Source organism: Ambystoma mexicanum, chromosome 7p (genome assembly GCF_040938575.1).
Source record: "Ambystoma mexicanum isolate Mex_15411 chromosome 7p, UKY_AmexF1_1, whole genome shotgun sequence".
In the NCBI taxonomy this organism is placed as follows: domain Eukaryota; kingdom Metazoa; phylum Chordata; class Amphibia; order Caudata; family Ambystomatidae; genus Ambystoma; species Ambystoma mexicanum.
Window position 1 is genome coordinate 295,219,979 of NC_090939.1, and position 25,592 is coordinate 295,245,570.

The following is a 25,592-nucleotide window of genomic DNA, read 5'->3' on the forward strand; positions in this document are numbered from 1 at the left end:
ATTTAGCCAACGTGGGCCAGTTTGATGAGTTACTTCACTTATGTAGCTAGTAATTTTGACCATTGTTGCTGAATAAATATTCTTGAAATTGCACAATTTGCATTACGTTTTATCAAAAAACTACCCCTTGAGCTTGAGAGGGTTTAGAGGATGAGTTCAAGAATAGTACATTTATAGGTAAGAAATGAAAAAATCTCATAAGCCATCCATATAATATATAAACCACCATAGCAACGTGTTAAACAAAAAATTATGATTGTAGCATTTTCTTTTCTCAAGTGGTTATGCATACATACAAGCAAAGTAATGAGGGCCTAAAAGAATCTTCTGTGTTTACTTAAAGACACACGATGGGGAAAAAATGTATACGGTCACCTGCCTGCAGTCATTGTTTTATGCAATTCCTTTTTCTAATCGCCCAACTAGGGTCGGCTCGAGCAGCCACACACCAACTACTGCTGATCTACATATTGCCTTCACAGTAAAGTGCTGCATTAAACTCGTTATATCAGAGATTTAATTTTACCCCCACGTTCACTGATCACAGAATTGAATTTTTATGGCTTGCTAGTAGCTTGCAACTTGAAGTGTGTGTGTGTGAGAGAGAGATCAATGCCTTCACTGTTAAGGAGTTTAAAACTTAATGGAAAAAAAAACATGCATACCTCCCATGTAAGAATGTAATAGGTGATTTCAGCTAACAACTGCTGCAATACTGTTGTGCTTTTCAATTTATTTGCACACCTGCTACCTGCACTGTCCAAACACCACCCATATTACTGGTCTTTATTTACCCCATAACATATGGTCCAATTTGCACTGGCACAGTTGCCGCTGCCACCTTGTAACTCGCTGGGCCAACATTTCTTCACTAACAATTTCAAAGGCTTCTGAATTGCCGTTGCTGGTCCTACTGAACTACTTCAGCCACACAGGCCTAATGTGCCATTCCTGATTTTAGCCCAATGCTGACTACTGTGCCTATCTTGAACCTATCCCAATGCGCACACCCTGATTGTAGAATACTGTGCCTATCTTGATTTTAGTCCATTACACTAGCCTAATGTGTACACCGTGATTGGAGCTTACTGTGCCTATCTTGATTCTCCTCACACAAACTATTCACCAGCACTCGGACACCACTCCTGCTACTGCTTTTCCCATGGTCATTGGTCAGAGAAGACAGGCCAGAAACTCCAGCCGGCGTACAGAATAAACACTGCTGCCACCGAAATGACTATCACCCATTTGACTATATGTGTAATAGCACATAGGGTTTAGCACCACTGCCTGCTCACCGCAATACTAGAAAAGTTTTTGATATGACTGTTATTTTCCAATGACATTACAAGTGATGCCACTAAGCAATACTGAACTGACTGTATTAACATGCCTAAATTCTACTCTGTATGCCAGTACTGATTAGCATGCATAGCTAACTACCGCCATGAGAACTTGGCAGAATCTCCACGGCTATACCTCGTTCAATCCGTGCTGCCTCCTAGAGCTAGTACTCTGCTAGCTACCCGCTCATCGACTCTGCGCGGTCACATTGACTACCCACATACCAGATGCACGCACAGACTCTGACTATTCTCCCCATCATGCTACCTAAGATATCACATACTGCGCATGCCAGAAGGCCCCCAGACCCTCTCTCACTACTGAGCTCCGCCTAGCCATCTTTGTAACCTATGCTATGGCTGTCACAATCGTGGTACCTACACTTCCACACCCACATTTTGCATATCACACTCATTGCACTCGCACTCCACTCGACCATGACATCATAAAGTCTAAGCCCCCCAGTCCAGCAGTTAGACTCCAGACTCAGAAACCGCACATTACCTAGACACTTGCCATGCTCACCTTACTGCGCACTAAGCCACACATGACCTCACATAACAATAAATCTACCACCTCACATTAAAAAATGAATAAAACCTAAATCACACAATATCCATTCTAATGTGCACTGCTGAATGTACGTTCCCTCCCTGCACATGCTTTAGAGATAAATTACCTGTTATCTACCCATCCACCCATAATCTTGACCTACTAAGCATCACTGAAACTTGGCTCAATGGTGCTTCCTACCCAGCTATCTCACTAGCCCTACCTCTAGGTTACGCCATCCGTAGACAATATAGACCGGATAGAACTGGAGGTGGAGTTGCCCTTATCTACAAAGACTCACTCTCCATTAGGCTAATAGACTCTAGCACGTGGGGTGGAAATGCTGACATCCCTATCGGTTAAATTAATGCTCTCACCCAACAACTCAATTAATATTCATATCCTGTAAGGCCTCTGGGGCCCACCCCCCCTGCAGACTTCCAAGATCACCTCTCCCACCGACTCAGTAACAATATCAAAAAATCCTTAAATTCTATTATTGGGAGACCTAAACCTAGGCTACAATGACCCTAAAGATGAATCTGCCTCAGCTCTAGCTAAAGAATTGTCAGACCTAGGCTCCTCCCAAGGAGTACACTCTCCCACCCACTCCAAAGACCGTACCCTTTATTGGGTCATGGATCACAACTGTGCATCCAACATTACCTCAAACACTGCCTATCCATGGACAGACCACACCTGCATTGAATTCGACATCCCCAAGCTCCAAAGCTCTCACACGCCACCAGCCATAACAAGAAGCTCAAAAAAACTCAATGCAGACAACCTCCGACCATACTTGAACAATCCCTGTCTAGCTCCCCCATTCTCTCAGGATCCTAAAGTGTTAACAGACATCTTTAACGACACACTTACCAATGCTATAAACTTATAGTCCCTCTCGAAAGCAAGAAAGAAAAAAAATCCTTCCACCACAATTCGTGGTTCTCGGATGAACTCCAAACTCTCCGCTCACAAAAGCGTCAGGCACAAAAAAACTGGCAAGCGGACCCAAATGACTTAAACAAGAACCTCTTCAAACAGATAGCTTTTGCTGTGATAATAGCTTTTTTGTATTGGAGAGCTAACTCTTTTAACGGCACAGATGAGATAATCAAAGACCAAGGCTGGTGTGCAAGCATCCAGTCTGCAATGCTCAACAAAATAATCTCCTCCAAAAAGAAAATTCAAAAACACTGCAAAGCCCTCCCCAACCAAAAGAATAACCCTCCCAAATAAGCTTAGCATAGCAATCCCCATCACGCCCAATTCGTCTTTAGGGACACTACTGAATCTGAGGTCCTCAAACCATCACTCTGCAAAGGAGACATAATGCCCCCCCCTAAAATTATCAAGGAATGTGCCAAGGATCTAGCCCCACTGGTTACTGCATTCATTAATGCTTCATTCAGAACAGGCTCTGTACCTGACGGTCGCAAAGAAGCATGGGTACGCCCCCGTCTAAAAAAAATAAATAAACACATTAGACCCAACGCAGCCCAACAACTACAGGCCTATAACGACAGTCCCGTTCCTTCTGAAAATCTTGGACAAGGCAGCTCGCAACCAGATCCAACTATACATGGAATCCAACTCCATATTAGGTAAAGGACAATCTGGTTTCCGGGTAGGGCATGAAACAGAATCCGCCTTACTAGACCTAAAAAATCAAATCTCCCAGATCATTGACAAAGGTAAACCTACCCTGCATCTCCTTCTCGATCTTTCGGCAGCATTTGATCTGGTTGATCATAAAACCCTAACCACCCATCTCACCTAGGCAGCCCACTTCTCTACACAAGCAGCATCTTGGATTACTTCCTTCCTGGTAGGCAGAGCCATGAAGGTGTTCTCCAACATAGCAAATGCCGACCCCACAACCATACATTGCGGAGTATCCCAAGGCTCGTCTACAGCCTCCAGCCTCTACACTTCTTGACCTACTTGATTCTATGGGTATAGCATATATTAATTATGCTGACGATACTCAAGTACTACTACCACGATCTGGCTCCTACCACCAAGATGCTACTGCCTTACACAATATCTATGCTACGATCCAAGCATGGATGGCTGTCAATGGCTTGTGTCTTAACGGGGATAAGACTGGAATCCTTATCCTCGGGCAGAAAGCCACAATAGCTAAGCTAAGTCGCCAATACGACGACTTTAACATGGATAATTCCACCATCACAGTATCTTCCTCAGTCAAGACACTAGGTGTCCACATCGATGCAAACCTATCTATGAACAAGTTGGCGCCATAGCCTCTGCGTCAGCATATAACACCAAACTTATCAAAGCCATTAAACCGTACCTATCCCAGAGCAACTATAGGCGACAAACTCGATTATTGCAATGCTCTCCTGGCTGGCACATCTTCCAAAAACCTACACAGACTACAAACTACACAAAACAATGCTCCTCGAGCTGCTTTGAGCATCCCCAGAAGAGACCATATATCTCAAGCCAGACAAGCAGTGCAGTGGCTCCAGGTCAAAGACCGCATGATACTCAAAATCCTCACTATTATGCATAGATGCATCAACAGCAAAGCTCCCACATACCTATCAGAGGCTATATCAAGAACCGCCTTGATGCGCCCTACCAGAACTCAGTACACCAACAGTTACACATCCCCCGCATACGGAGAGCTAAAGCCGGAGGGCTAGGTTTCTCGTACATTGCACCCAAACTATGGAACTCACTACCTGCCTTCCTTGGAGCTGAATCATCCATCCATGCTTTCTGTAAAAATCTCAAGACCACCTTCTTGAGCTAACTCGTAAGCACTCCCACTTTTTCCTAATGTATATTGTAATATAAACACAATGTGACCTATGTGTGTGTGTGTGTGTGTGTATATATATATATATATATATATATATATATATCTTATCTCTAAACATTGCACATGACAAATGTACAAATATGTTATACAAATATGCTCACGCTTTGTAACAAATGCCACGTGATTACTATGCAACTAATAATGTTTCTGTAACAAGTGCCACAATGCCTTTGGGCTGCTGCGCGCTATACAAATAAAATAACTAAACATGTCACAGCGTCAACAAGTAGCCATCCTTGGTAGTGCTGGAATTGCTTATTGTACCATGCATTTCAGGTAGAAGTTTGTTCATGCATTTGTAAATCCATCATAATATTGAGTGTATGCTCAACGTGTCCCAAGACAAGGATGTCCGAACATACCACTCTGTTGATACCTAATGAGGGTGAAATGCATGAGTATATGGTTGTCTGCATCACTGAGAGCTGTGTCTCAGGTTGATAAAGCTATGTATAAAATAGAACTGCCCTTTAAGACCGTTTTTGGAGAGCAGTGCAGGCTTTTTGGGGCTAATTGTCTTATTTTTATTTATTTTTCTCTCGTCTCTGCTGTGCTGCCTCAATTTTAAATCCTCCTGGCCTGCCTCAATTTTGAATACTCCTGGCCCAAACGTCTCGAGGATCGGAGTGTCTCTGGCTTAAACGAGTGGTGATATAATATGGCATTTATTACGTGCCTATACACAAGTGTTTGAAGGTGCGACGAGGCAAGGGAGTGGAAAGAGAGGGAAGACAGATGACGATCCTACTAGGCCAGGTGGAATTGAGATCGCGCAGGTGGGCTGCCACTTCTCTGCTATAGATGTGTTTTGGGCCAACCTGGGTCGCCTCCATCTTTTGCGCTTTGTGGGATCATACTTTGTTGGCTCCATTGGGCTGCTGGAACCGCTTGGTCTGGTTTCTCCATCTCCCTGGTGCCTTCTCCATCAGTGATACTGACAGGTGGGTCACCCTCCTTTTGAACAGATTCTTCTTTTTGCCCGTCTGGGTCATCACTGCTCTGGGCTTCAAGTCCCTGTGTAACTGAATCCTTGACCCAGCCATGTAAGTGCTGTACTTTCATGGTTTTCCTGCCATCTCTGAATCGAACTGGCGCTGTAAATACTTGTCTCTGGATTTTTTCTTCTGAATAGTCTCCAGGGGGTTTTATGGTAAGTGCCCCTCCCCCTCTTTCATAAATCACCATTCTCTTCCATTAAACTGAATCCTGCTTGACATCCATCCTTCTCCAGCTGGCTGCGTCTCAAACCTACCACTGTAGCCCAAGAGGTTCTCCTCTGGTGTTGTCTCGGATTGATTGCTTTTTTTGTTGCACCTGTGGTGTAGAGCTGGGACTTATTAGCTTTAACCTCTAACCACGGTGTGCCTATGGTCTTTGCCCCATTTATTCCTATGGGAAAACGTCTTACAAAGTGACTAAAAAGTGTAGTAACCAGACATTTTTTATAGGTCTCCCTTGTGTACCCAGAGTTTCTCACTAAACACTATTTTTATTACTGCCCTATATTTTGCCATTTTTTTAAAATTGTGATTCTGGTTGCACGACGACAACCTTACACACGTACATGGCATTATGAAAAGTAGTCTTAAATGCATAAAATAACATCTTATAAAACTTACAAGTACAGTGCTTAGACAAAAGAAATTAAAGATAGGCAATATTATTCTTTAAAATAAACCTGCAAGATGCGGCATTATACATTTCTTCAGGTGATGGTAAGACGAGACCAGCGACTCCACAATTCTAAATTCTCATTACCAGGTAATTTTCACCAGACCCGTGGAATTAAGTAACTTTATAGTAGCCACCCTTAAGAGTCCCTTCTCTACTCGACATTGTAATACAATTATCCATAGTGTTTAAATGCAATTCATTATGTACAAATTTGCTAAGCAATGCTACTCTATATATTTCTGTGAAAAGGCACAATGATATGAAGGAGGACTCTGGGTAATGTACAGTAAGTCTCTTTATTGCCAGACAAAACCCTGTGGCCATACCGCGACCAACCGTTGTTTCTGCACGCCTTGGAATGTCGACGGGGAGTTAGACGAGCCGGCATTCCAAATGCACATTAACAACTCTCCTCTACCCGCCCCTTGACACTACGACATACAGTTTAAATAACACTAAGGAAAACAATTCATACATTGAAATGCAGGAAAAACGCTAAAAGTACAAAATGTAAAGAACCAATGAAATGATGACCATGCAGCGATAACCTATACGCATCTCTATGCATGCACAATCCTCATGCTACCCACTCAACGCACCCCAACCATACATAATCCCTCATCGTGACAGCAGTCAGACAGACAGACACCACCTTCCCTAGACACTGACAACCCATTTCCGGCCTCCTGTCTACCACTCTTAGATACCCCATTGACACGGCCACCGTCCCGTCCTCATGCTGTTCCACGGGTAAATCACACAAAACACCCTTCAACTCACTGTCCTGCTGAAGCACCCCAGCTCAATACCACCACTTCTCTTGCTCCATTTCGTCCCATCATCGAGGACAACATAACCTGTTCCCACCCTGGCTACCACGCGAGGGGACATAAATACACTACTCCCCGTGGGAACAAACCTGGTGTTCCTCGCACAAACCCGATCGCCAACTTCAACTCTTAACAGGCTTCCTTCCACCCTGCTGCGCCCTCACACAATCTTGATGCGACCGCACCTTCTGCAACACCTCGGCCATATTCACTTCAGTCACCATGCCACCGCCCAGGGCAGCTGTCCTCAACTTCGACCCATCCTTCCTGCCCCTCATTAATTCAGAGTTCTACCTGTCATCATAGAGGGTGTCCTCCTTTAAGCTGCCAAAACCTCTGACAACACCTCCTGCCATGGCAACTTGTCGGCTATGGCCAGCTGAACAGCGCCATTGACAAAACCCTTCATCTTTTCCACCAACAACATTTTCACATGGGTTGTATAAAGCAGTCTGATGGTGTCTATTACTACAATACATCAGAAAATCCTGCATTTGCTAAGATATAAATTGTACCCCGTTATCTATAACTACACTCGCAGGTACCCCTTCCCTGTCAAAGATTTTCTTGAGGAATTCAATCACTTTGTCAGTAGTTACATTCTCAAAGGCGGCAGCCTCCACCCACTGTGAGGTGTAATCCATTAACACCACTAAGAACCTCAACCCACCCTGCAAACACTCCATGGGTCCCATAACATCCAAAGCTATCTTGGACGACACCTCGTTCGGCACGTCCACAGGATACACGGGCTGCGGGTGCACCATCCTACCTTTATCACTTATGGCCAAAGCCACACACTCCTTTACAACAACTTCCACCTCATCATCCATGGCTGATCACCAATAGTCCTCCCACAACCTCCTTTGTCAAAGACCTGCCCAAATGCTTTCATGGGCCAGCTCAACTAATCTTGTTCTCGTACTCACCGGAGGCAACAACCTCTCTCCCCTAGTGACGCCCCATGGTCCCTCTGCCAACTCGCTCAAAACTTGCATGTACCCTTTGCCTTCCACCCTATCCTTAACCGCTTCCAACCTTTCTGCAGACCTTCCCTCCTCCAACTCCGTTCCCTATCCTTGGCTGATTCCACCGCCCACTCACTCTTAACCACCGCGGGGAGTAGCCTGCCACCTGTGCGCCTGCATCACTCACCTCCACTTCCTCCTGTCCTTCTAGGGGAAACAGTCATCCACCACATTCCTTTTTCCCGGAAGATACTCTACCCTAAAATTGTACTCTAGCATTCATCTGGCTATTCTCTGGGACACTGACGACGACCCTCTGGTCATGAGCACATACACCAATGGCTTGTGATCCGTCCTTGAAACATCTGGGATCCCCCATAGAAACGTCCTAAAATGCTTTGAAGCCCACACTGCGCAAAATGCTTCTCTCTCAATGACTGCATACTTCTTCTCTGCATCTCTAAGCACTCTAGAAGCAAAAGCAACAGGTTTACACACTCCATCCTGCCATTGTTCCAAAACCGCCCCACGCCCACCGCGCTGGCGTCAACAGTCAGAACAGTTCTATTCTTCGGGTCGAATGACACTAAGGATGGTGCACCGTCCACTTCCTCCTTCAAAGCCACAAATTCCTCCTGACCACAGGACCATTGGAATCTGACATTCTTTTTCAACAAAGCCTGCATGCTCACCGTCTTTTCAGCATAGGAGGGTATGAACTTCACATAGTATTGGTTATTCCCAAAAACGACCTGAGTTGTTCCTTGTTGACTGGAGAAGGAGCCTTCCCTCATCACCTTAACCAGCTCCCACCTTGGCCTTATACCATCGGCTCCTAACGTATGCCCTAAATATGACACACTGGGCACCCCCACATGACACTTAGCCATCTTTACAGTCCATGCACTCTGCGGCAAAAAGCGCATGACCTGATGCACCCTCATCATGCTCCTTTTTGCATCTACCCCAGTTCAAAATGTCATCCTGGAAGTAGCTCACCTCTGGTACATCCCCAAATAGCTCTTGTATAAGATGCTGAAAAACAGCTGACGACGAAGCCAAACCGAAAGGCATGCAATAAAACCTAATGCCCCAACAGTGTTGGGTCTGTGGACCTCTTTTGTGAGTCTGCATGCAAATTGATTTGGTGGTATGGCGATGAAAAATCAAACGTGGAGAACCACTCTGCGTGCCCCATCGTCGGAAGCTCCTCATTAATTTTGAGGAGGGGGTGCCGATCTACCCAAATGCTAGCATTCAATTCCCTGAGATCCACGCACATCCTCGGACCTCCATCCTGTTTCTTCACCAACACCACAGGGGATAACCACTCCAAGCTCTCTCTCTCCTCTATGATCCTGCCAACTTTAACTTTTCCAACTCAGATTTCAACCCTTCTCTGGCCGAGACAGGAACCCCCCCCCTGACCTTGTGCACCCTTGGCACTGCCCCTCTTTTAAGAACAATACGGTGTGAGAATCCCTATAACATCCCCAATCGTTCAGCAAATACGTCTGGATACTTGTTGCGCAAATACTGGGCTGATCCGGCCTCCTCCGCCCCTTCCTCCACACTCCACACTGGCACGCTCTTCCCAGGGCATATTTCAATCTCCAGCGCAGCCTGCACATCACATTCTCAGAATGCTAGCAGCTTGTGTGCTACATACAGTTTACCTTGTGTACTGCAACCCTTCAATTCGATCTGCACCCACTCATAACCTTTATGGGTGCCTGGCCATATGCACTTTTAATGTCGGGAGGACTGAGATTGGATACCCTTTTCCCAAACATTTCCCTGTATACCTCAGGAGAAATCATTGTATATGGCGAGCCAGAATCCACCAACATTTCTTTTTAGTCTCCCCAGCCACGTGCAGAATCACCCTTTCACTCATCTTTCCACCATCAAGGGTTTCATAATGCCCCAGGCTCACTTCCAGTTCTGTAATCCTAGCACATTGCTCTCATCAATATTCCCGCTACACATCCTTGCATAATGTCCTTTGCCCTTGCACTGTCTGCACTCAACATCCCAGGCAAGCCATTCCTTGGCCCCAGTGGGGTGACTGGACCAACCACACACGCCTCCCTCACCCCACCCCCGAAATTCCCCTTGATAGGTTTGCCAGGATGCCCTTCAGGTCTTTCCACCTTCTTCCTTTTTGTATGATGGTAAAATCGCCTGAACCAACTCCCCTTGCCCGTGCTTGTCCACCTTCTCAGTCACAGCCTGGACACTGACGCGTGATTCCTCAATCGCTCTGGCAATTTCTATCCCCTTGTCCAGCGTAGGGTCTCTCTCTGTCCAGTCTCTCTCTGACCTTGGAGTTCATCATCATAATTTGATCCCTAATGTACTCATCCAGCATTCCAGTGAACCTGCAAGTAGCCATAAGCGTCAGCAGTGCCGTGACGTAGGAGCCAATTCGTGTCCCCCCCCCCCCCCCCCCGGCATTCCAGATGCACATTATGGCACACAACCAATCAAAATGTCTGATTGCGCCTATTTCTTTGCACAGATTGCATAGACTGGTTTCCTTATTTTGGAGGTTGGATCTTATCTGGCGTATCTCTCCCGTTAACAATACATTTAATCTTTAGCAGAGCATGTGTCTGCGCCAGTAGGAATTCGAAAACTTTCTCGGATATGTGGCATGGGAAGAGTCCCCAGAGGTTTGTCTAGAATAGACCAGCTTTTATGGAGTTTGTGTGATCTTTCTTTGTCTATCGTTTACCGCCAATCGGTTTCTTCACAAAATTTGGTTTGGAGATCCACTCCACTCAAATATGATCCATTAACTTTTTAAAATTATTCAATGCAGTATGTCATCCGGATCATTGCATTTTGCAATGTATAAAGAGCTGGACGGAGGACCCAGCAGCATCTGACAAACTGCCAGGACCATCCATTTAAGATGGTAAAACATGGAGATAGTCCTAGGTCTAATCATAATGCCACTATAGGCAAACAGTTGGATAAACCAGAATCTTTAAGCCATATTTTTGCTTCAACACTTTTTATCTACTAATATAGTCATGGCACTGATCTCCATTCCGTAGAGTAGGGCAGGTATGACCGTCAACTTGGACATAACTAGGGCAAAACGACCGCATTGGGCGATGCCATTGATTGGCCTTCTCCATCACTCACTCCAATAACGAGAGTTTAGTTCGGGACAGCATCCATAACAAAACCCAAGTAATTCATACTTATCTTGGGTATCGAGGGATGTGTATTTAAATCCCACGCACAGTTCATTGATGTGTTGGTTTTTGTTTTTACTATTCTTCCAAAACTGCATAACATGGGTCTTTATCACCAACTCATGTATTTGTGCATATGTTTCTATAGATTTTGCCAGACGATGTAATCCAACTTGCATTTTATTTAATAAAATGACATTGTCTGAATATGTAAGCTAGAAGACTGGAAGCGTTTATTCGTGGAGGTGCCCAACTCGCCGACCCCAAATCCGACAGTTATAGATTGCACAGAGAAGGGGCCACTGCACATCCCTGCCTAAAAGACCCCTTGTCTATTCAATCTCATCTGTAAAACGCTATCATTAGAATTTCTACTAGAGGGGGCAGAATTTTCCAGTCCCTAAGCTTGGCCCAGAGTAGTGACCGTTTAACAGAATCGTAGGCCTGAGAGGTCAATTGCCTTCACCATACACTGGCACCGCGTCAGCCCCCTGGTCCCTCTACTGTATGCAACCTAAGATTAAACCATTCAAAGTGGTCGATAAGTCTCTTCCTAAAGCCAGTTTGAAACTTGAGTGATCAGTGCTCCAGATAGGATTTTGATGTGAAAATATTTTACTCCCAATTTTTAGAATTGGAGAGTAAATCCAATTTCAAGAGTAAAAATGAATTTCCTCCTTTGCAAGAGAGTAAAGTGTCTGACAACTATCCAATTTGTGCGTACAATTTAAAACTGCTCAAACATTAGTGACAAAACTTGTAGGTGCGTTCTGCCCAGCTTAATCTCATTATACTTGTACACCAAAACTCTGCTAGAGCTACTACATATACCAGCTAGTTGCATCATAAATCAAGTCCCACTGTTGCTGCCTGGCACTACCTACTTGACAGCCACTCCACGTTTTTCTTTCATTTCTTCTTCCCTTTGCTACTTGCTTTCCCCAGTCTCCTTTTCTGATGATCTGCCTCTCACCTGTAAGTGTTGCTATGCCAAGTTGTGTGGTCTGTTGCTCTGTCACTCTTTCCCATCTCTGCATTTTATTATTGCAGTGTCCCTCCTTGATGTATCGGTTGATGACTCCTCTTCCCCTCTCCTGTCAATACTCATCTGTTTCATTTCCTTTGTTGCGGTTGCCCCTTCCTTTTGATAATCTTTCTTGCACTGCCTCTTATGTTATTGGCCTGCCTTTCTCTAGTCTTGCTTTTCTATTTACAGCTCTCACCGCCTGCTATTGATCTGTGTTATCTTATTTTATTGTCTCTAAATGTCCCTTTTGCTGTTTATATCCCTCACTCCTATTGTGTGTCCTTTACCTCTGTTTCCCACCTCACCTTTGGTTTGCCCTCTCGTGTAGCTCATTGGTCTCTCTTCCTGTTGCTCGAATTCCTCTTTTGGATTGTCTAGTATGTTCTCTGGTGAACTTTTCTTCCCCCCCCACCCCAGACTGCCCTCAACTTTGTTCTCCTGTATTGAGGCTTGCCTGACATAACTGGCTTGTCAAAAGCTCCAAGCCTGTTTGGACTGTCCTACATGTCAGTCAGATTCCTTATGAGGCTTTGAAATTTGCTCGATTGTGGGCTGTAAGACTCAGTAATCGGACGTGGGAGAAGCAGAAGTTTTGGAAAGTGCAAGACAGAGTAGGAGGGATTGAAGTATGACGGCAAAGCCATCTTCTCACACTGTTGGCCAGTGTGCATCATACCAGCTCATGAGGATGGTGGGAAGAGCTCAAACACTGTTCTTGTTCAGTACTTCAGCTCTCTGCAGAAAACGCCAACACATGTTGGTGTCGTCATTACACCAGCTGTTAGGAAATGCAGGCACTATCCCAAAACCTAGCAATCCTGCTAAGAAATGTGGGCGTGATGCAGTCAGCCCTGCCGTGACTAACTGGCATTGTGCCATGAAGCCTATAGTATCCCTGCTGATACATTAGGCTAATTTGCCTGAATATATCCTGTTGAGAATTAATGGTACATGGTACAATCTGTGCCATTGAAAATATATATAGCAATGCAATGCTTCTACCTGATCCATTATACCGACTTGCAGTGGGTGGTCAGAAAGGGAGTTAAAATTTCAGGCCACATGGCTAGCTATTCCTTCATCTCTAAGAAATCAAACTATGTACAGTGCCCTTGCATGCACATGAAAAAAATACAATTTTAAGACAAAAAAACACATCTTCATATAGAACACCAAAAGCTTTTCCTTTTCACAAATGCCAAACTGCTGCCTCCATTAAAGTGGATTAAAACGGAGGAAAATGAAGCAGAAATGAAGGTCTTGTTTAAGACCATTTTCATTGTACACACTACTGCATGTGTCCTAAAGCAGGTTCAGGCTTCAAAATGCTTTAATAACACTGTAACCTACAAAATGCAAGCAGTTGAACAAAACACAAATTCCCTTCTACGTTACTCAGAAGGTATTATCTTGATTGAATCATTAACAGATACATGTAAAAAGTAAACTGACCAGTTGCTTCTTTCAAGGAACTGTGCTGAAGTAAAGGGTGGATTTGCAAGCTGCTGCTTGCCGAGCTGTCAAGAGTGAATGCCATGGTTTATGGGGGTGCTGGCATAAATGGCACGAATAAATGGTAGGCAAGGAAGAGCTAAAAGGGCCATATTGACAAGATGTCTGTGTGTAAAAAGGCCTGATGGGCAATTTATCTGGAGGGCTGTGTGTAAGCATACCTCTGAAAGCAATGTTCCAAATCCTGCTGCACAATTCCCACAAAAATCTTACTATCACAATCCAGCAATGAAATTGGCCGGTTATTCTGAGGATCAGCCCTGTCTCTTTTTTTAAAATCGGCTGGACTATGGACTACTTTCAGGAGGGCAGAGTAGATTTAGACTCCTGTACTGAAATACTTGAGGAGCACATTTAAATGAAGCATTGTGCCCAGGAGCATGAGGGTTCAGTGATTTCCTCTTATTATCTCAGTGGAAATATTGAGGGTCCATGAATCTTGAAATTGCGCACAAGCCAAATGCCTTTCTGACCTTCTATACAGTAACTTAAAATGTTGCTCCCAAACACTTTTTAGAAATGGAATTATTTATCATGGAGTCCTGAGGTTTAATTTTATCATTACCAAATTGCCCAGACGTTGCGGGATGTTTTTATCTATAATGGTTTGCAGCATTCGTTTACGTTCCCTTTGTAACTGGGTATGTTTAAAACCAATTTTCCGAACTTCTCACAATACACCTTACCGATTGGAGTCCTCCTTGATAACATCCTAATATTTTTCTGCAGGTCTTAATTTCATGCTTGCACTGTAGCATTAAAAGGGTGGGGAACGCTCTTATCTCTGAACAGAGTCCATAAGACTTTTTGACATGACCACATAATCAATACAGAAGGTCTTGTTTCCATTTTTCCATGTTGGATGTGCCGCGGTACAATCCCCTAATCCCCCCCCCATCCCCTACAATAGCCTTATTTATTCAAACAAATCATGGCACTTAATCTACTTTCTCATTATAAATGCATTCAGTATTAAAATCTCGGGTTAATAAAATATGCTGGCATTGCCCCACCACCAAAAGTCCACACAAGTCGTACTATTTATTTTGAAAAGACTCCCAAGTAGAAACACAGGGGGTTGTAATATAGATTCACTAGCAATTATGGAGTATTAGACGTTGTTTTTAAATTATACCATAATCTACATCTGTAATTGTCTCCTATTAATTTAATATGGCATTATTTATTGCAGTGACTATCCCCCGATAGGCGTCCACCAAAGCCAGGCGGTGCCAATTGCTGAATCACTGTCTAGCCGTCCATACATACGGTCTTTTTTAGCAAGTGAATCCAATCATCATCTCACACATTTACATTTTCCTTCAAAGTTCCCATGAAGCTCTTGTAACCTCTGGTGTTCCAGCTTAAAACAGACAAATGGCAAGAAGACTCAAAATTAACTAAAGTACTGTTCCCCCCTCAATTTGCTAAAGTTACCAGTCAGTGATTGCGGCAACAATGTCCAGTTCCTACACTCGTTCATCTACAGTTTTCCCACAGTTCAGAACTTCCACCACACACTTCCTCTGAGGATCCGACGGACAGTTTATAGACATTGCTTCGAAATGGCCAGCAGAGTGATCCGCTCTAGAAGACAAATTAAGTCTTCTTTCCCCCTTTTACAGCTCCTATGCACTGGTATTAAATCATAACCTGTGAGTCAGTGATTTCCACCATTATCATTTTTGATATCAACTTTGATGTAACATCTGATTGCACATCAGTTCTCGATAACTTGTGTACCAAGCAGGCACAGTTGCAGGATTTCGTGAAATAACTTTAAAACTTTGGTGTGGTTAAATACAATTTCTGTGAGATTGCATAATACGTTGAAGCCAAAACCTTTTCGTCAAGTCCATAGGACGATTCAACAGGCCACTGTGGACAAGTGTACTGCAAGAGGCATTGAAACGGCACAACCTTCTTTGCACATCCTGAAAGACAGGTTCCTGGAACCACCCCAAATTAAGTGTCCAGCAGCAGTCTACTCACAGGTACCTTATCCACACTGTTGTATTGGGATAATTGGGGCATATTAGGTGGCGCCCCCGCTTCCCATATTTTCGCCTTGGGATTATTTTCTTTGTGGGAGGCCTCCACATATTGAAGACGGTAAGAAATAGTTGTTACAGGCTCATGTTGAGCCCCATGCCACTCGCAAGCTTCTTTTATCCTTATGGACTCCCAAAGTAGTTATGAGGGAGTCTTGGCCCATGTTCGAGGCCCTTCACCATCTCTGTTCAGTGTGTTAGTGAAAATTGGGATATGGGTTTTTTGACGGAAACCAAATGACCTACTGCCAAATTGACCTAATTTCTTTGGTCAAATTTCTTTTGACCAACTGTGGGGGGAGAGGCCCTGCTGCCTCCCCTAATGCAGAGGGAGACCCCCCCCCCCATCTTTACCTATTCCCTTACTCCAACCCACATCTATTTTTGAAATAAAATGTACAAATTGACCTAACTAATCCGACCCAAAAAAGCGGTCAATTCGGAGTAGGTCAATGGCATTAGATAAAATTGTAGACTGAACTATCTGACAAATGGCCCCTCTGTTTGGGTTGCAGTCTCGTACATCATCCCCTTTTTCCCACTAACCACTACATCCTCTATACCCTCCTCATCTGCTATCTCCTGATCAATTATCCCGCTCCCTCCTCCCCTGTGCAGCCTCAGCCGCCTCTTCCACCGGGTGGAGGTTTCTCATCAACGTCCTTAACCATACTTTCGACCTTTGTTTTTCCCAATATTTTTCTTAGATTTATTTGGACCCCTTAGACAACCTATACTGTTGACATATTAGCAGGAATTGGTGGAAAAATATTTTTCCCCAAGGCCACTTTATCAGGGACATTAGGGGTAGGTCTCAATACAGTCAGGTTTTTCATCGATGTATGGATATAGTCTAAATTTTATTTTCGCTTAGTTGCAAGGTATGAGTGAGCTCCGGTTTTATATTATCATACAGTGTTGAGAGGAAACTTGAGACCACATTTAGCGCTGATATTTCAGGGGCAGTTAGCCTAACTTTGCTCATCCAATTCTGAGAGTATGGTGAATGCCATGCTGTGGTCACAATGCACACAATGCTCCAGTTACATTATCTCCTCAAGCAGAAATATTAGTACTGTTTTGATGTTCTGTAAGAAAGTAGGGCAGAGGATCCATATTATTTGGTACACCCATACTCCATATAAGATTTTGAAATGTGAGTGTTTTGCACCCTATTGATTCAAGTTGGGAGTAAAATGATTTTTTAGGGAGTACTCAATTGTCACACAAGGGAGTGTTTTTATAAGCGAGTAAAAATAAACTAACTGTAAAACAGAGCTGCTCTTGTAACAAATGCCTAGTTCATTCATGCACATATATCAATCAATTTTTTTTTTTTTTTTTTTAGGCTTGTGTAATCTGCTTAGATCACATGCTGTGCATAGGCCGACATCTAGTGGAAGCTGCGGAGTATTAGTTTGTTTTTCGAAACTCAAAAATGGGCGTCGACACAGGGCATGCCAGTAATACTATCCCTAGTGTGACGTCTACTGTACCCATGATTCCTCACGCGTGTAGGACCCTCAGATTGTTTTTTTCCGTCATACTGGTCGGAAGCATTTCGCGGTGTTCCCTGGCCTTAGCCATACTTTTGCTAAATATTGTTATATTTACCCATTTCTCCACCCCAACGTCGAGTCACCGAGCTTCCACATTCGACGCCGGCCCGGAGAAGAATTCGACCGTCGACAGCTGCACGACGGATTTGGGCCTCGGAAGGCCTCCGGCCTCGGAAGGCCTCTGGCCCTGCAAGTAGGGAGAGTGGGGGGTGGACATACTCTACACTCTTTTGGTATATAGGTACATTCTTATATATTCCTGCACTTACTAGCCCGCTGCCACAAGGTGCATATGGAGGGTACCCCTTTCCAATTCTGCCCCAAGTGCAACCGCAAGTACCCTTGGGTCGACAGGAACGCCACGTGCAATCTCTGCTTGCCGAGGGACCACCCCGAGGCGAACTGCAGAGCATGTAGTAGGTTTAAACCGAAAACACTTAAGGACCGTTCGATTGAGCGTTGGGCCCACCACACCAGGCGTCAGGAGGCCATGGCAGCGGAGGGCACCTTCAGCAATGGCAGCAACGCCGTGCTTTCAGACGGCGAGGGCAACGTAGCGTCAAGAGACAGCCGAGCGCAAGTCCTCGACCTCGGAAAGTCGTCCGGCAGGGCGGCTATGGGGAAGACCCCCGGCGACACAAGCGCTACCCACAGCACTTCCACAAAGCACATGAAGTCCAACCGAGACTCGACGCGCACGTCGAGTTCTTGGAAAGAGGCATATAGAGAACGGTCCGAATCGGTGTCCTCTGGACGTTCTCGATCTAGATCGCCACATGACTCCAGGCAATCATCTACTGTTGACAAGAGTGCCTCGCTCCCCAAGGTAACGAAAGACTTCCATCCCCAGACCGCACTCCAGGAGTCGGCGCCCGCAGACCGTGTAACGGCGGCTCCCGAGTCCCTACCTCCACGTTTTAAAGATAGGGACACTACCCCCGAACCTCGACGCCAGGCGTCGGAAGGCTCCGGAGGGGTGAAAAAACAGGGAAAACACTCTTCCGCCCACGGGGAGGGGGGAAAACAGAGGAAGCAGTCTCAGCCTCCTCACACACCTCAAAAACTTCCCACTCCACATAAACAGACAGACAAGTCCCAGTCCTCTGTTATCCCAAGAACACCTGCTAAAACCTGCTAAAACCAGTAAGTTTAGTCCGGATAAGGCGGAGCAAGCCCCAGAAAAGATCATTCCCAGTTCTAGAGAATGGTCTAGTGATGACATAGACAGGGTTATGTCAAGGATGTCTTCATTGGCAGATTTTTACACACAGAACCCTGAACACTTTCTCTCCTATACTCACGACGGGTCAGCACCCTCAGGCTCTAAGGATCCAATACCTCCAAGTAAGAAGTCCCGGTTTAAAGCCCCAACACGGTCTTCGGACCCCTTCTATATACAGCCCTACTCCCAATATCAAGGGGATACATCCTTTTGTGAGGATCCAGATTTGGGCATGTTGGAAGAGCAAACTGGTACGGGCTACTATGGGGATGATGAGGACCAAGAAGAAGAGGACCCTGAGACCTACAGAGTAGATTCCCCGGTAGAGAAAGAACCCCCGATTACCGACTCCACTGTCGACAATCAACCTCTGCTGAATGAAGTTCTGTCCCGAGTGGCAGAACTTTCCACATTGGCACACAGGGTGCTCAAGAGGAGAGGGACTTAACAGAGGAGTTAGTGGGAGAAAGGAGGCCTGTTGCTCAGGCCATCCCTATCCTTAAGTCTATTCAGAGGAGAATAGACCCTTCACTTTTAAATCCTAACCTCACCAGGGCAGTGAACCCCAGGATTGAGAAACTTTTCAGGGCAGCCCGATCAGACCCACTGTATATAAAGGGGCATCTGAAACCGGACTCCCTGGTTGTTACTAACACCCGTAAGAGGGCTGGAACACCCTTGTCATCGTCCGAAGCTCCTCCCGACAAGAAGAGCAAGAAACTATATGGTTTGGGCAGGAAAGTAGCCTTCACTTCCGCCTACCAGGCAAGGATTGCCAACTCCACCACCTTGTAGGCCAGCTACAACTGCCATCAGTGGGAAGATGTCGCAGCACTCGTAGACTCTGCCCCAGAACCCTTAAAGAGCCAGTTGGCACGAGTTGCGGCGGAGGGAAGAGCCGTGTCCGGTTGCATTTTAAAAGCAACCTTTGATGCCGTGGATAACGCCGGCAGATTGATAGCAGAAGGAACTGTTATCAAGAGACGCGCTTGGTTACGGCAGTCCGGATTCAAAGCTGAAACCCAAGCATCTTTGTTAGATAAACCGGTGGAGCCGGATCTGTTTGGTAAGGCGGTCGAGGACGTGCTGAAAAATGCCAAGGACGAATATGAGACACTCAAATCCCTAAGCCAACTAACCAACAAACCCCCTAATCAAAGAGGGAATGGCAATTTTCGTCGCCCACGCGGCCAAAAATCCCAGAGAGGATCTAACTATTCCCAGGGGCAGGGTACACCGTGGAACAATAATAACCAACAGTCTACCCAGGGTTACGGCAGGGGTAATAAAAGAGGACATGTTAAGGGTAGAGGCAGTCCCAGTAAAGGAGGCGGCACGCCTCCACCAAAACAGTGACGCTCCGTTCAGGGTCCCTTCTCGCGCAACCCCAGTAGGGGGACGCATTTCCAACTTCAGCCAAGTTTGGGAAGGGATCACATCAGACAGATGGGTGCTGTCCACAGTAACCGCTGGGTACTGCATAGAGCTGTTAGAGCGTCCCCGGAACCATCCTCCACGACAAAGAATACATTCTTTGGAACACCAGAAGATCCTCCTCAAGGAGATCGTCAATCTGCTAGCAAAGGACGCGATAGAACTCGTCCCGGGACACCAGGTAAACAAGGGCATTTATTCAACTTACTTCCTTGTGCCAAAAAAAATTTGACAATGCGCCCCGTATTGGACTGACGGCCTGCAAACAAGTATGTCAAGCCCCAAAAATTTGGCATGACTACTCTCCAAGAGGTAATCCCCCTCCTAAAATAGGGGAATTACATGGCAACATTGGACATGAAAGATGCCTATTTTCATATTTCCATGTTCCCAGCGCACAGAAAGTACTTGCGCTTCAAGTTGGACAGTCGGCACTACCAGTTCAAGGTACTGCCCTTCGGGATAGTTTCGGCTCCAAGGGTATTCACCAAGGTACTGGTGGTGGCAGCAGCACACCTACGCAGGGAGGCAATCCCAGTGTACCCTTACCTGGACGACTGGCTCATCACGGGGGAGACCCCAGTAATTTGCGGAACAAACATTCAAAGGACAGTCGACCTCCTCTTCGAATTGGGCTTCTCAATAAACGGAAAGTCAAGTCTGGTGCCAAGCACTTCCAAACAGTTCCTAGGAGCTATCCTAGACACTAAAGAGGGGTTGACCTTTCCTTCCGAGGAAAGAATTCGGAATATACTGCTGCAAATTCCGCAATATCAGTCCGGTCGCCAGTTAACAGTACGCAAAGCAATGCGGTTGCTGGGCATGATGGCGTCATGTATTTACCTGTTCCCCCACGCGCGCCTGCGTCCCATGCAGGAATGGTTGACGAAACGGTGGTCTCAGGCAAGTGGTCAGTGGGACAATCTAGTGGTCGTTTCGCCAACACTTGTACAATGCCTAAACTGGTGGACAAGGGGAAACCCTTTTACGATCCCGAGATACAGGCGGTAGTCACAACCGATGCATCCCTGACAGGGTGGGGAGCTCACCATCTCCACTACACAGCTCAGGGTCTCTGGTCTCGATCAGTGGCCAAGAATCGCATCAACCTGCTAGAGCTTCTGGCAGTATTCAGAGCGCTTCAAGCGTTCAAGACCTACCTGCTAAATCTGTCAGTGCAAATCCGGACGGACAGCACTACAGCCATGTTTTACCTGAACAAGCAAGGAGGGACTCGTTCGCCAAATCTGTCCAAGCTTGCCCAGAAAATTTGGAAATGGGCACTCTTCCTGTCATCGCAACATGTTCCAGGGGATCTCAATTCTCTAGCGGATGCTCTAAGCAGAGACCCCCCCTCCCAGAAGAACACGAATGGTGTCTACACAGAAGAGTCGTAGAAGATATCTTCTCTCCGTGGGGCTTTCCCCACTGTAGACCTATTCACCACAAGCGAAAACTGACAATGCCCAGGATTTGCATCCAGGTTCCCCCAACCAGACTCCCAAGGGAACACCCTGTGGATGAACTGGTCAGAAATGTTTGCGTATGCTTTTCCACCAACTCCTCATCAGGAAGGTGGTCAACAAGATGAACAGTCTCGGTGACGCTCGTCCTGGTTGCTCCCATGTGGGCGAGACAACCGTGGTTCCCACACTTACGCAGATTAGCCGTGTGCGAACCGATCAAACGTCTGGCCTGGTACAACCTACTGTCCCAGCACCAAGGTCAAACAGTGCATCCTCAACCCAACTCAATGAACCTGGCAGCATGGCTTCTGAGGTCATAGAGTTCGGACATCTCAATTTACCACAGAGGTGTATGGACATCCTAAAAGAATCTAGGAAGCCAAACACGAGGCACTGCTACTTTGACAAATGGAAGAGATTTGTTATCTGGTGCCAGAATAAACAAATCAACCCAGTTGATTGCACTCCTTCCACTATTGTTACATACATGCTCCACCTGCTGGATGCAGGACTGGTTTTTAACTCACTGAAGGTACACCTGGCAGCTCTGTCAGCATACACCACTTCCCATAACAAGGTGTCGTGGTGGAAAGTAACAGTAGTTCAAGCCTTCATGGAAGGAGTAAAGAGACTTCACCCTCCTATTTCAAACCCACCACCAGGATGGGACCTTAACGTGGTGCTATCTAAACTCATGGGGCCCCCCATTTGAGCCCATGCACAAAAGCAGTCTCAAACACCTGACTTACAAAACGGCCTTCTTGGTAGCAATTACATCTATAAGAGTCAGTGAAATTCTGGCTCTGTCAGTGCAAGATCCCTTCTTTACTGTCCATAAAGATAAACTGGTTTTACGCACACACCCTAGGTTCTCGCCTAAGTTTATTTCAAAATTCCACCTGAACCAGTCCATCGAGTTTCGGCTTTCTTCCAAGACCCACAAAGCTCGGCTGAGGTGAAACTACACACACTAGATGTGCGTAGGGCGGTCCTCTACTATGTAAACAAGACCAGACCGCTTAGGAAAACAGATCAGCTGTTTGTCTCCGTAGCTACAGGCAGAGAGGGGGATCGCGCGTCTCTAAAGGTGGATTATTAACTGTATCCAGCTGTGTTACTCACTTTCTGAAAAAACTCTGCCTTTCACGCCTAGGGCACACTCTACAAGAGGCATTGGGGCCACTCTGGCTTTCATTGCAAATGTACCCCTTGACACCATTTGCAAAGCAGCTACTTGGAGCTCTATTCACACTTTTACTCAGCACTACTGCATTGACACCCATTCCAAGACAGATACCCAAGTGGGACAAGCGGTTCTAAGACTTTTATTTGCTCATGACCCTTCTCACATCCCACCGCCTTCAGGTACTGTTCGCTAATCTATGCACAGCATGTGATCTAAGAAGATTCCACAAGCCTCAGAAGGGATACATTACTCACCGTAATTGTATTTCTGATGCTTGTATCTGCTTAGATTAACATGCGACCCACCCTTGGTCCCCTCTGAGAAAAGGCGCATGGAGGCTTGTAGTTACCTTTCTTTATATCTGCTTGGATCATCTTTGTATCTGCTTGGATCATCTGTACCAACGCTTCTCCTCATGCTACCTCATGTCAGAAAAACAATCTGAGGGTCCTACACGCGTGAGGGATCATGGGTACAGTGGACGTCACACTAGGGATAGTATTACTGGCACGCCCTGTGTCGACGCCCATTTTCAAGTTTTGAAAAACAAACTGTAATACTCTGCAGCTTCCACTAGATGTCGGCCTATGCACAGCATGTGAATCTAAGCAGATACAAGCATCAGAAATTGATTACGGTGAGTAATGTATCATAAAATGAAAAAATGTTGTTAAAGGGACGTTATGGTTAAATTGCGCTACTAAAAACCTATGAAATTTAGTGAAAAAACTTTGTTAAAGGGACGTTATGGTTCCAAGTAAAATCGAAAACCCCCTAATATTTGCCATTATGGTAAGCTAAGCAACCATAACTCGTGCCACCACTGTGCACTGCTAAGGCTAACACCCAGGACATCACTGATGACATCACGTGTGCATTTACCTTTCATGAAAAGGCTGTACAAGGGATTCGTATTGTAATGTTAATTAAAAAGAAAAGTGTCAAGGATCATTGGAATAAATATCATGTGGTACATAGTGCATTAAGTAATGCATTAATCCAAATAGCATTGTATTAAGTTTTTTCCAATATACTAAGGTACACATGTAGTAACAGGCATAGTGTGCAGCAGACATGATGGAGATGCAATACTAATAATCTTGCCATGTTAAATACTAAAATTATAAATACTTTCTTATTAGAGTCTTGCATACTGTGAAACATTTAATAAGTACCCAATCAACCCCACTTACTAAATTATTGCATTACTGCACACAACACAGAAAACACATAAAAATAGAGCATATACAGGGAAAGTGAAGTAAACAAAAAAACAGCAGTATTACCCGACAATCTTCATAACCTAACTGATTATCTTCATGCACAGAAATGATTGCTCTGCTTCAAAGCTACTACTTCACTATGTACAACTATCACATATTGTGACTAGACCCTAAGGAAAGTATAAGTGCAATGTGTACAAATATGAGCATATCCAGGGAAAGTACAGTAATAAAAAAACAGAACTATAAGACAATGTTGATAACCTTACTAATCATCTTCGCACATAGAAAGCATTGTTGTCTTCCAAGTCTGTGTTTTCCCCTTTGTATATGTTTCATATGCTTTGAGTGGACCCTAAGTGAATTACTGTAAGAACATATTTGAAGTATAAGTCTACAAATATAGTACTTTGTACTATAGTACAGTGAATTTTGAGTTCCTGACTGTTACTGGCCTAGATATATCAGTAAAGGAAAAAAGAGTGATCCAGACATGTGATGTCATCAATGACATTTGTGATGTCATCTTTGATGTCCTGGGTGTTAGTCTTAGCAGTGCACTGTGGTGGCACGAGTTATTGTTGCTAAGCTTACCATAACGGGCGATTTTCAGGGGTTTTTCGGTTTTACTTGGAACATCCAAGTAACAAAGTTTTTTTTTTTTTTTTTTTTTACTGAATTTCATAGGTATTTATTAGTGCTACTTAACCATAATGTCTACGGACATCTGACTTCATTGCAGACCTTCCGGAGAGTGCCAAATGACCATATGCTGGCGCGCGGCATAATGACGTGTCTGAGAACCCTTATGCACTTCACAATAAGACCTGTGCTTCGCGGACAGTTCAGAACTTCATTTTCTACTGATCTAGGAACTTTCAACTTCAAAATTTCCCTCACACAGCTCCAACACCTACTCCTACTCATACATTAACAATCTAGTACACAGTACATACTTTTTGCAAAACTGCTATTTTTCTTAAAATGGGATCAGCTAATGCCATCCCTCCTCCCCAAGAGACACCACCACTGCTGTAATCGAGGAGCATGAGAAACACTGCCCCCTACTTTGGAAATACCACACGCTCAACATTTTCCCCTGTCCACCTGCCCCTCCATATTAGTGTTTGCCTCTTCCATCATTTCCCTCCCCACCTTTCGTTCTAAGCTCTCCTGCCCAAAAAAAATGCATCCAAAAACAAAAATGTTCCTTTAGGAACCACCTTTCACAGTTAAAAAAAATAGAACTAAAAAAAAAAAAGTATAGACTCAGATTTTCCAACATTTCCATTTGCATTTTGTGTTATGTTAATGGAAATATTGTGGCGTTCATCCTCCGTTCCAGGGACTGGAACGGTGGATACCGGCCCAGCAGCCCAAGTTATCAGATCAAGCGAAGCGAGGATGGATAACGAGGTCTCTGGACCAATATCCGCCCATTCCAGCGCCTGAAATGGGGGATGAAGGCCATTAGCAGCCTAGGTTCC

General features: G+C 45.1%; 1 protein-coding gene across 2 annotated transcripts in view; it reads left to right on the forward strand.

Moving 5' to 3' along the window:
* Positions 1 to 25,592, forward strand: part of CCT8 (chaperonin containing TCP1 subunit 8) — a 403,324-nt gene that overhangs the window by 832 nt on the left and 376,900 nt on the right. The gene's annotated exons all lie outside the window — the stretch shown is intronic.